The sequence below is a fragment of the Platalea leucorodia genome, assembly GCF_965183815.1.
Source record: "Platalea leucorodia genome assembly, chromosome: Z".
In the NCBI taxonomy this organism is placed as follows: Eukaryota; Metazoa; Chordata; class Aves; order Pelecaniformes; family Threskiornithidae; genus Platalea; species Platalea leucorodia.
Genome location: NC_138858.1, coordinates 58,362,931 through 58,376,425, shown reverse-complemented (window position 1 = coordinate 58,376,425; position 13,495 = coordinate 58,362,931).

Genomic DNA, 13,495 nt, shown 5'->3' with positions numbered 1-13,495 from the left:
ACCACAAGGCCATATGTAATGCACTTGCCTGTAGCTCTTATAGGTCGGGATATATTATCCCAAATGGGAGCCAAACTTGTAACCCAGCATTTTTAGGAGCGGCCGTGGTTGAGCAGCCCATCTTAAAAGTCACCTGGACTACGACAACGCCAGTGTGGGTAGACCAGTGGCCGCTGAAACAGGAGAGGCTGCATATTTTACAAAATTTAGTTAAAGAACAGTTACAAGCAGGTCACATTGTGCCTTCCACAAGCCCTTGAACACACCCGTTTTTACCATCCCGAAAAAATCTGGAAAATGGCGATTGTTGCATGATTTACGAGCGGTGAATGCTGTAATGCAAAATATGGGGGCATTACAGCCAGGATTACCCTCCCCTGTGATGATCCCAGAAAATTGGGACTTACTCATCATTGATTTGAAGGATTGTTTTTTTACTATTCCTTTGCATCCTGAAGATGCAGAAAAATTTGCATTTACAGTACCATCAATCAATAAACAGGAACCGGCAAAAAGATACCATTGGGTGGTACTACCTCAAGGAATGAAAACTCACTTACTCTGTGTCAAAATTTTGTAGCATGGGCCTTACAACCATTCCGAATGAAACATCCATTTTTACTAGTTTTTCACTATATGGATGATATCTTAATTGCTGGAGAAAAAATGGATGTGGAAGGAACTTTACAAAGGTTAATAGAAACCTTAGAACCGAAAGGTCTTAAAATTGCTCCAGAAAAGGTACAACGACAAAACCCATGCCAATATTTAGGATGGACAATTACTGGGAGCACAGTCAGACCACAGAAGATCATACTCAAAACAGACATTAAGACGCTCTCAGATGTTCAAAAACTAATGGGAGATTTTACAGTGGGTAAGGTCAGTTAGTGGAATAACTAATGATGATCTAGCTCCCTTGATGCCTCTGTTGGGAACCTCAACCAGAGCCGATGAACGACGAAGCCTGACGAAGGAACAAGAGCAGGCATTGGATCACATTATAAAAAAGGTTTTGACAAAAGTTGTACAAAGAAAAATTAGTGATTTGCCTCTGCAATTTTTAATTGTTAACTCATCACCCAACCGAAAACACTTAATAGGACTGATAATCCAAATAGATAGCCCACGCATCAACATTTTAGAGTGGGTATTTTTATCCTATCAGCCAAAAAATACCGTCTGTACACGGATTGAACTATTAGCTAATATGATCATCAAAGGTAGAAGAAGGATTTGTGATCTGACAGGACAAGAACCTGAAACCCTGTTTGTACCTATAGCACAGAATTATTTAGATTGGCTTTTAGCAACATCAGAAATGTTTCAAATCGCTTTAGCTGAATATCCAGGTACTGTAACCAATAACTATCCTTCCACGAAAATTTTGCCGCTTTTACAAAATCAGGACCTTGAAGACATCCCTTATAGATCAGAAGTACCAGTTGAAGGGCTTACAGTATTTACTGATGCTGGTAGAAAATCAAAACGAGCTGCTATTGCTTGGTATGACAATAATCAACGGAATCATCAACTTCTTACAGGTCATACCGCCGACTCTTTACAAACCCTCGAGCTGAGAGCGGTGTTACGGGCCTTTCAACGCTGGCCTGACAAACCTCTAAATGTAATTTCAGATTTGCTCTACGTAGTAGGAATGGTACAGCGCCTGGAACGCGCTATGATCAAATCACTGAAGAATAACACCTTATATATGTTATTAATGCAACTTTTATTTTTATTGAATCAACGCACTAAACACTATTTTGTGACACATATTCGTAGCCATCAATTTGATCAAGGCTTGTCGATTGGAAACAACATAGCCGACAAGTTGGTTGCTACCATCTGGAAAAATCAAAATATTAACCTGTTTGAGCAGGCCCGTTTATCTCATGAATTTTTACATCAATCTGCAAAAGTATTGGCGAAACAATTTGATTTAAAACTATCAGATGCCCGAGGCATCGTCCAATCCTGTCCTGCCTGCCAAAAATCAGGATTCGGTTTAGGTCTTGGGGTCAACCCTCGAGATCTGGGAGCCCTACAATTACGGCAAATGGATGTCACCCACATCACAGAGTTTGGATGGCAAAAATATGTACACGTTAGCATTGATACTTATTCGCATGCAATCTGGGCCACTGCTCAAACAGGGGAAACAGCCAAACATGTTGTAAAACATATGTGTGCAGCCATCGCTGCTTTGGGGATTCCTCAAGAGATAAAAACAAATAATGGTCCTGCATATATCTCTAAAACATTCGAACATTTCTGCCACTTGTGGGGCATTCGCAGAATCACAGGCATACCACACTCTCCTACAGGGCAGGCGATCGTAGAACGCGCACATGCTACGTTAAAATCGCTGTTGCAAAAACAAAAGGGGGGAGAAATAGCCCCTGCTGAACGTCTTGCAAAAGCGATTTACGTTTTAAATTATTTACGGTTAACAGGGGACCGTGAATCTCCTCCAATTGTTATACACCATATGTCATTTCAATCGGGAATACAGAAGATCGATTCAGTATCGGTAAAAGTACGATAGCGTGACTTAAAAACTGGAGAATGGAAGGGTCCTGCAGAAATTAAGATGACAGGTCGAGGATATGTTTGTGTTTTGACAGACGAAGGTCCGAGGTGGGTGCCTAGCCACTGGGTGAAACCATGGAGAGAAGAGTCGGGACCACAACAGGAGTTACCATGATATGTTTTCTCACGTCATTCCTCTCCATCATTGGTAGTGGTCACTCATGGATTTCAGTACAACCATGTACAAATGTTTGGGTAACTCTAGCTAATAAAACAGGGCAAGATTCAATCTGTTTAGCGGCAGCAAATGCAGGCAACCCATTTATGACATGTTTAGTGGGGACTCCGATTGGCGGTAAAGAGTGTGAGTATGTTTGTAACTCCTCCACCATCAGGCATGCATGCAGAGATATAGCTAACGACGTCAATGATTTTGAATATTAAAAAACAAACCCACAGATCTTGAAGAAGTATTGAAAAATATTCAAAGGATTGTAAGTCAGATTTAGATTTCTGGACAGCAGATAAAACAATTGTAGAAAGACTAGCTCTTTAGGTTTTAATTCATGGTTAGCTGGGTTAGGCACTTCAGGTTGGGGAAAAGATCTAATTATCCATGGGTTTCTATTATTATTGGGATTATTATTAACTATACTTATATTAAGATGTGTTTTTAAATATTGCATGAAAGCCGCAGAGCGTATGATGAATGGAGTCTGGATTGCTCAAAAACAAAAAGGGAGATTTGTGGGATATCTGAAAAGCCAAGGACATGTAGTGAGCAACCCAGACTCAGACTATGTGGACTTAATCTGCATTTAACGCAAAAGGAATTCAAGGATGCTGCGAAGGTCGACTGCGGTTTGGAAGACATGAAACAAGCAGATTAAGAGGAAGAAACTATTGGCTTTCAGTGTTGAAAACAAGATATGGGAGAAGCGGGCGGTGCGTGTGAACTATTGTTATGAACGAATCAGAGTATTGCTCGTAGCGCATGAACAGCATATTGCCAAACATAGTTAACCAATTAGCGATAAGTTTATGCATGATTAGGAAGGCAAGAAACTATATTAACTAAGCTGTGTATGTAATAAACCGACATTTTGCTTGATCATATTGATCGTGTGCTGTGTCCGTGACTTCCGCGTCAGCAGGTGGCGCCCGAACAGGGACCCTCAGATCGGAGTTGGATTTTCTGACGAAACCGAGAACGGAGGGGGCGGAAGGCGGCCGAAGGTGAGTGCTGCCCCGGCAGTCGGGAGACGCTAGCGCGAAAGGTGGAATCTCACCCTGATCAGGTGAGCGGCCGGGGAGGAGATGGGGGCTACCATGACAAAAGAAGAGTCAGCGGTGGTTAAGCTCCTCCAACATATCCTCTCAACGAGAGGTATAAGTTATGACACGTCTACTCTGAAAGCATTATTGCTCTGGGCAAAAGGAAAGGATTTGATCCCCACGGTTGGAGTTGCCTTTGATGCTATGACATGGGAGAAAATAGGGGCAGAACTGTGGGAAGAAATAAGTAAAGGATCCAAAGAGACGAGCAAATTCCCCACTGTGTGGAGACTGATTAATGAAACTTTAAAAAGCATGGGGGAGGAGCGGCAAGTCGCTGCATCGGCATTCGCGGCTTTGACTCCAGGTGGCGGGCTCACCTCTGCAACCAGTGTGTTGTTTTCGGGTCCGACAATCCCTGCAGCGACCCCGGCCCGCGTTGCAGGAGGGGTCCGGATCCTAGCAGGGACTGCAACTGCAGCTCCCACCACCACCGAAGTGCAGTCACCAGAAAGAAACGCTGCGGAGGCTACTCCACCATCGCCCGATGTACCACAGTCGGACCGCCCTCCGAGTTACGATGAGGCTGATCCACCAAATCGACCTCCCTCACCGGTGGCGACCACCTCACTTTACCCTCCTTTGCCACCAGGTGGCGAAGAGGAGGAGGAAAACAATGGTGTTCTAGAGGAGAAAGCTGAATTACAGGAATTGATAAAAAGACTAGAGACTTTAGAAGAGTGATTGGCGGCCCCGCCAGAAAACCCACCAACGTCACTGTCCGCATTATACCCAGGACGGTCAGCACCCAATGTTTTTGCTCCAACTAGGACACCCGTGGAAACTGGTGCTTTTCCGTCTTTGCCACCACAACAACCATGGGGGGGGTGGGGTGGGGTGTGGTGTGTATTCGGGCAAGGGATGTTGGTGGGAGGAGTGGGGGATCCGTCAATGCGATGGAAAGGTGTTATCCGAGGTGCCATGATAGAGGGACAGGTTCTACCCATGGCTTTTCCTGTTGTAGTTGATAATAATGGGAGAGGTGTATGGGAAGCACTGGACTGGAAAATATTGAAAGAAGCGAAAAGCGCTGTTACTCAATATGGTTTAAAATCACCATATACTCAATCTATATTACAGCACATTTTTTCAGCACAGTTATTAACTCCTTATGATTCTAGAATGATTGTCCAAATGCTATTACCACCATCGCAACAACTACAATTTTTCCAACATTGGCAAACTGCCTGTGATAGGGCAGCTACAATACCTCGACAACAAGGCGATCCGTTATTCGGAATCCAGGCTCAAATATTAATGGGCGCAGGGCCTTTTACGCGACCTGATTGGCAAGCGCAGTTTGCTACCGAGGTATTGCAATTGAGTCAGGAGTTAGCTTATAAAGCTCTTATTAACGTGCATGATGAGAAAATTAGACCTGCTTTTACCGCTGTAAGGCAGGGACCCACTGAATCGTACGGCAAGTTTATTGATCGTTTGCACACTGCAATTATGGCTCATCCAGATATGGATGAGGGAATGAAAGTAAAGTTCTTAGATATGCTTGCTTTTGATAACGCTAATGAAAAAACAAAAAGAGCACTCAGTGTGTTGCCAAGAGGATCCAACACAGGACAGTTGCTAGAGGCTCCTGAGCGAATGTTAGAACAAGAAAAGGCTGCGGTTATGGCCGCAGCTGTAGGTGCAGCAGTGAAGCCGTTGGTATCAAAAAAGCAAGGGGGAAAAAAGGACAAGAAGTGCTTTAATTGTGGAAAACTAGGCCATTTTAAAAAAGAATGTAGGAGTCCAATTAATACTGAGGGTTGGAAAGAAAAATGGTGTACGAATTGTAAAAAAGGTAATCACGACACCCAAGAATGTCGAAAATCGGGAAACACGGCGCGGAGCGCGCCACACCCACGCATGAAGACACAAGTGCAGGGTGCTTGGACCGCTGCGCAGCCGCCACAGCCGGTAGCGCCGGAGTGGACCTCGCAACAGCAGTAGACATAACCTTAACAACGTCTGAGGTTAAATTAATTGATTCAGATCAACAAGGACCTCTAGGGCATGGGTTGAGTGCATTGCTCATAGGCCGTTCTTCAATATCACGAAAAGGTATATTTATAGTACCAGGACTCATCGATGCGGATTTCTGTGGAACCATAAAGATTATGGTATATACCTTAACGCCACCACTTAAAATATCAGCACAGTCTAAAATAGCTCAATTAATACCATTTCATGCGTGTGTCCCTAAAGCGCATTCAATTGTATGTGGGCATGGAGGTTTTGGATCCACAGGAGTACCAAATGTGTTATTAGCAATAAATATTACCAAGGGAAAACCTGAAGAAAGGGTAACATTAAGACATCCTAATGGACAATCTTTAGTACTGTCAATGTTAATTGACACGGGGGCAGATGTAACTATTGTCCCTATCACAAAATGGCCTCGTAATTGGCCACTGGTACCTGCAGCTACTAGTGTTGTGGGAGTCGGGGGGGCACAATGCACGATGATTAGCAAATTACTGATAGCATTCAATTTTGAAGACGGTGCCACTGTTACCACAAGGCCATATGTAATGCACTTGCCTGTAGCTCTTATAGGTCGGGATATATTATCCCAAATGGGAGCCAAACTTGTAACCCAGCATTTTTAGGAGCGGCCATGGTTGAGCAGCCCATCTTAAAAGTCACCTGGACTACGACAACGCCAGTGTGGGTAGACCAGTGGCCGCTGAAACAGGAGAGGCTGCATATTTTACAAAATTTAGTTAAAGAACAGTTACAAGCAGGTCACATTGTGCCTTCCACAAGCCCTTGAACACACCCGTTTTTACCATCCCGAAAAAATCTGGAAAATGGCGATTGTTGCATGATTTACGAGCGGTGAATGCTGTAATGCAAAATATGGGGGCATTACAGCCAGGATTACCCTCCCCTGTGATGATCCCAGAAAATTGGGACTTACTCATCATTGATTTGAAGGATTGTTTTTTTACTATTCCTTTGCATCCTGAAGATGCAGAAAAATTTGCATTTACAGTACCATCAATCAATAAACAGGAACCGGCAAAAAGATACCATTGGGTGGTACTACCTCAAGGAATGAAAACTCACTTACTCTGTGTCAAAATTTTGTAGCATGGGCCTTACAACCATTCCGAATGAAACATCCATTTTTACTAGTTTTTCACTATATGGATGATATCTTAATTGCTGGAGAAAAAATGGATGTGGAAGGAACTTTACAAAGGTTAATAGAAACCTTAGAACCGAAAGGTCTTAAAATTGCTCCAGAAAAGGTACAACGACAAAACCCATGCCAATATTTAGGATGGACAATTACTGGGAGCACAGTCAGACCACAGAAGATCATACTCAAAACAGACATTAAGACGCTCTCAGATGTTCAAAAACTAATGGGAGATTTTACAGTGGGTAAGGTCAGTTAGTGGAATAACTAATGATGATCTAGCTCCCTTGATGCCTCTGTTGGGAACCTCAACCAGAGCCGATGAACGACGAAGCCTGACGAAGGAACAAGAGCAGGCATTGGATCACATTATAAAAAAGGTTTTGACAAAAGTTGTACAAAGAAAAATTAGTGATTTGCCTCTGCAATTTTTAATTGTTAACTCATCACCCAACCGAAAACACTTAATAGGACTGATAATCCAAATAGATAGCCCACGCATCAACATTTTAGAGTGGGTATTTTTATCCTATCAGCCAAAAAATACCGTCTGTACACGGATTGAACTATTAGCTAATATGATCATCAAAGGTAGAAGAAGGATTTGTGATCTGACAGGACAAGAACCTGAAACCCTGTTTGTACCTATAGCACAGAATTATTTAGATTGGCTTTTAGCAACATCAGAAATGTTTCAAATCGCTTTAGCTGAATATCCAGGTACTGTAACCAATAACTATCCTTCCACGAAAATTTTGCCGCTTTTACAAAATCAGGACCTTGAAGACATCCCTTATAGATCAGAAGTACCAGTTGAAGGGCTTACAGTATTTACTGATGCTGGTAGAAAATCAAAACGAGCTGCTATTGCTTGGTATGACAATAATCAACGGAATCATCAACTTCTTACAGGTCATACCGCCGACTCTTTACAAACCCTCGAGCTGAGAGCGGTGTTACGGGCCTTTCAACGCTGGCCTGACAAACCTCTAAATGTAATTTCAGATTTGCTCTACGTAGTAGGAATGGTACAGCGCCTGGAACGCGCTATGATCAAATCACTGAAGAATAACACCTTATATATGTTATTAATGCAACTTTTATTTTTATTGAATCAATGCACTAAACACTATTTTGTGACACATATTCGTAGCCATCAATTTGATCAAGGCTTGTCGATTGGAAACAACATAGCCGACAAGTTGGTTGCTACCATCTGGAAAAATCAAAATATTAACCTGTTTGAGCAGGCCCGTTTATCTCATGAATTTTTACATCAATCTGCAAAAGTATTGGCGAAACAATTTGATTTAAAACTATCAGATGCCCGAGGCATCGTCCAATCCTGTCCTGCCTGCCAAAAATCAGGATTCGGTTTAGGTCTTGGGGTCAACCCTCGAGATCTGGGAGCCCTACAATTACGGCAAATGGATGTCACCCACATCACAGAGTTTGGATGGCAAAAATATGTACACGTTAGCATTGATACTTATTCGCATGCAATCTGGGCCACTGCTCAAACAGGGGAAACAGCCAAACATGTTGTAAAACATATGTGTGCAGCCATCGCTGCTTTGGGGATTCCTCAAGGGATAAAACCAAATAATGGTCCTGCATATATCTCTAAAACATTCGAACATTTCTGCCACTTGTGGGGCATTCGCAGAATCACAGGCATACCACACTCTCCTACAGGGCAGGCGATCGTAGAACGCGCACATGCTACGTTAAAATCGCTGTTGCAAAAACAAAAGGGGGGAGAAATAGCCCCTGCTGAACGTCTTGCAAAAGCGATTTACGTTTTAAATTATTTACGGTTAACAGGGGACCGTGAATCTCCTCCAATTGTTATACACCATATGTCATTTCAATCGGGAATACAGAAGATCGATTCAGTATCGGTAAAAGTACGATAGCGTGACTTAAAAACTGGAGAATGGAAGGGTCCTGCAGAAATTAAGATGACAGGTCGAGGATATGTTTGTGTTTTGACAGACGAAGGTCCGAGGTGGGTGCCTAGCCACTGGGTGAAACCATGGAGAGAAGAGTCGGGACCACAACAGGAGTTACCATGATATGTTTTCTCACGTCATTCCTCTCCATCATTGGTAGTGGTCACTCATGGATTTCAGTACAACCATGTACAAATGTTTGGGTAACTCTAGCTAATAAAACAGGGCAAGATTCAATCTGTTTAGCGGCAGCAAATGCAGGCAACCCATTTATGACATGTTTAGTGGGGACTCCGATTGGCGGTAAAGAGTGTGAGTATGTTTGTAACTCCTCCACCATCAGGCATGCATGCAGAGATATAGCTAACGACGTCAATGATTTTGAATATTAAAAAACAAACCCACAGATCTTGAAGAAGTATTGAAAAATATTCAAAGGATTGTAAGTCAGATTTAGATTTCTGGACAGCAGATAAAACAATTGTAGAAAGACTAGCTCTTTAGGTTTTAATTCATGGTTAGCTGGGTTAGGCACTTCAGGTTGGGGAAAAGATCTAATTGTCCATGGGTTTCTATTATTATTGGGATTATTATTAACTATACTTATATTAAGATGTGTTTTTAAATATTGCATGAAAGCCGCAGAGCGTATGATGAATGGAGTCTGGATTGCTCAAAAACAAAAAGGGAGATTTGTGGGATATCTGAAAAGCCAAGGACATGTAGTGAGCAACCCAGACTCAGACTATGTGGACTTAATCTGCATTTAACGCAAAAGGAATTCAAGGATGCTGCGAAGGTCGACTGCGGTTTGGAAGACATGAAACAAGCAGATTAAGAGGAAGAAACTATTGGCTTTCAGTGTTGAAAACAAGATATGGGAGAAGCGGGCGGTGCGTGTGAACTATTGTTATGAACGAATCAGAGTATTGCTCGTAGCGCATGAACAGCATATTGCCAAACATAGTTAACCAATTAGCGATAAGTTTATGCATGATTAGGAAGGCAAGAAACTATATTAACTAAGCTGTGTATGTAATAAACCGACATTTTGCTTGATCATATTGATCGTGTGCTGTGTCCGTGAATTCCGTGTCAGCAGAGGAGCAGCAAGAGCTTTTCATCCTGGACCCTTTGGTGTGGGAGGAATCCCTAGATGTATGCAATTTCTGATCTAGTTATAGTTCAGCGGCCCAGGAAGACAGTAGAAGAGCAGCAAGACCTTTTGGTCCTGGCCACTGTGGTGTGGGAGGAATCCCCGGACGTTCGCAATTGCACAGCCTGGCTCCAGGTCTAGTTCACTGGTCGCGGCAGATAGTATTGGACTTTTGGAGGCTGTAGAAAGGGACAGCACCAGCGTTTGTGCAGCTGTGAATGGGGTTGCCTGGCTACGTGAAGAGCAGCAGGAGCTTTTGGTGCTGGCCCCTTTGTGCTGGCAGGAATCCCTGGACCTTTTGAATTGTTCAGCCTGGCTCCAGCTCTACTTCATCAGCAGAGGGAGATAGTATTGGACTTTGGGAGGCTGTAGAAAGAGACAGCGCCAGCGTTTTTGGGGTGGTTAATGGGGTTGCATCGATACTTGAAGAACAGCAAGAGCATTTGGTCCTGGCCACTTTGGTGTGGGAGGAATCCCTGGATGTATGCAATAGATGATCTAGCTTTAGTTCAGAACCCCAGGAAGATAGTAGAAGAGCAGCAAGAGCTTGTGGTCCTGGCCCGTTTCGGGTGGGAGGAATCCCTGGACGTTTGCAATTCCTGAGCTCACTGCAACACACGGGCCCAGGCAGATAGTCTTGGACTTTGTGAGGATGTAGAAAGGGACAGCGCCAGCGTTTGTGGGGCTGTGAATGGGCTTGCCTGGTTATGAGCAGATCAGCAAGAGCTTTTGGTGCTGGCCCCTTTGGGGTGGGAGGAATCTCTGGACGTTTGCAATTGCTGAACTGGGCTTTGGCTCTTCTCAGTGGACCAGGCAGATAGTATTGGACTTTGGGAGTCTGTGGAAAGAGACAGCGCCAGCAATTGTGGGGCTGTGAATGGGCTTGCCTGGCTACGTGAAGAGCAGCAAGAGCTTTTGGTCCTGGCTCCTTTGGGGTGGTGGAATCCCTGGACGTTCGCAATTGCACAGCCTGGCTCCAGGTCTAGTGCAGCGGCCCAGGCAGATAGTATTGGACTTTGGGAGGCTGTAGAAAGGGACAGCGCCAGCGTTTGTGGGGCTGTGAATGGGATTGCCTGGCTACATGAAGAGCACCAAAAGCTTTTGGTGCTGGCCCCTTTAGGGTGTGAGGAATCCCCGGATGTTCGCAATTGCTGATCTAGCTCTAGTTCAGTGTCCCCGGCAGAAAGTATTGGACTTTGGCAGGGTCTAGAAAGAGACAGCGCCAGCGTTTGTGGGGCTGTGAATGGGCTTGCCTGGCTACGTGAAGAGCAGCAAGAGCTTTTCATCCTGGACCCTTTGGTATGGGAGGAATCCCTGGATGTATGCAATTTCTGATCAAGCTATAGTTCAGCGGCCCAGGCAGACAGTTGAAGAGCAGCAAGAGCTTTTGGTGCTGGCCCCTTTGGGGTGGGAGGAATCCCTGACGTTCGCAATTACTGATCGAGCTGTAGTTCAGCGTTGCCGGCAGATAGTATTGGACTTTGTGAGGCTGTAGAAAGAGACAGCACCAGCGTTTGTGGGGCTGTGAATGGGCTTGACTGGCTATGAGAAGAGCAGCAAGAGCTTTTGGTCCTGGCCCCTTTGGCGTGGGAGGAATCCCTGGACGTTCGCAATTGCTGATCGAGCTGTAGTTCAGCATCACCGGCAGATAGTATTGGACTTTGGGAGGCTGTAGAAAGAGACAGCGCCAACATTTGTGGGGCTATGAATGGGATTGCCTGGCTACTTGAAGAGCAGCAAGAGATTTTGGTCCTGGTCTGTTTGGTCTGGCATGAAGCCCTGGACTTTCGCAATTACTCAGCGGGGCTCCAGGTCAAGTTCAGCGGCCGAGGCAGATAGTATTGGACTTTGGGAGGCTATAGAAAGAGACAGCCCCAGCGTTTTTGGGGTGGTTAATGGGGTTGCCTGGATACTTGAAGAGCAGCAAGAGCTTTTGGTGCTGGCCTCTTTGCTGTGGGAGGAATCCCTGGACGTTCGCAAGTGCTGAACTGGGCTTTGGCTCTACTCAGTGGACCAGGCAGATGGTATTGGACTTTGAGAGTCTGTGGAAAGAGACAGCGCCAGCAATTGTGGGGCTGTGAATGGGGTTGGCTGGCTACTTGGAGAGCAGAAAGAGCTTTTGGTGCTGGCCCCTTTGTGGTGGGAGGAATGCTTGGGCGTTCGCAATTGGTGAGCGTAGCTCCGGGTGTAGTTCAGAGGTCCAGGCAGATAGTATTGGACTTTGGGAGGCTGATGAAAGAGACAGCGCGAGCGTTTGTGGGGCTGTGAATGGGCTTGCCTGGCTACTTGAAGAGAAGCGAGAGCTTTTGGTCCTGGCCACTGTGGTGTGGGAGGAATCCCCGGACGTTCGCAATTGCACAGCCTGGCTCCAGGTCTAGTTCACTGGTCGCGGCAGATAGTATTGGACTTTTGGAGGCTGTAGAAAGGGACAGCGCCAGCGTTTGTGGGGCTGTGAATGGGCTTGACTGGCTACTTGAAGAGCAGCAAGAGCTTCTGGTGCTCGCCCCTTTAGTGTGGGAGGAATCCCTGGACGTTTGCAATTGCTGAATTGGGCTTTGGCTCTACTCAGTGGCCCTGGCAGATAGTATTGGACTTTGGGAGGCTGTAGAAAGAGACATCGCCAGCGTTTGTGGGGCTGTGAATGGGGATGCCTGGCTACTTGAAGAGCAGCAAGATCTTTTGGTGCTGGCCCCTTTGGGGTGGGAGGAATCCCTGGACGTTCGCAATTGCTGAAGTAGTTCAGCGTCCCCGGCAGATATTATTGGACTTTAGGAGGCTTAGATAGAGACGGCGCCAGCGGTTGTGGGGCTGTGAATGGGCTTGCCTGGTTACGTGTAGAGTAGCAAGAGTTTTTCATCTTGGCCCCTTTGTGGTGGGAGGAATCCTTGGACATTAGCGTAGCTCTGGGTGTAGTTCAGAGGCCCAGGCAGATAGTATTGGACTTTTGGAGGCTGTAGAAAAAGAAAGCCCAGGCATTTCAGGGGTGGTTAATGCGGTTGCTTGGATACTTGAAAAGTAGCATGAGCATTTGGTCCTGGCCAGTTTGGTGTGGGAGGAATCCCTGGACGTTCGCAATTGCACAGCCTGGCTACAGGTCTAGTTCAGCAGCCCAGGCAGATAGTATTGGACTTTGGGAGACTCTAGAAAGAGACAGCACCAGCATTTGTGGGGCTTTGAATCGGCTTGCCTGGCTACTTGAAGAGCAGCAAGAAATTTTGGTCCTGGCCCCTTTGGGGTGGGAGGAATCCCTGGATGTTCGCAATTGCTGATCTAGGTCTAGTTCAGCGGCCCCGGCAGATAGTTTTGGACTTCGGGAGGCTGAAGAAAGAGACAGCGCCAGCGTTTGTGGGGCTGTGAATGGGCTTGCCTGGCTACTTG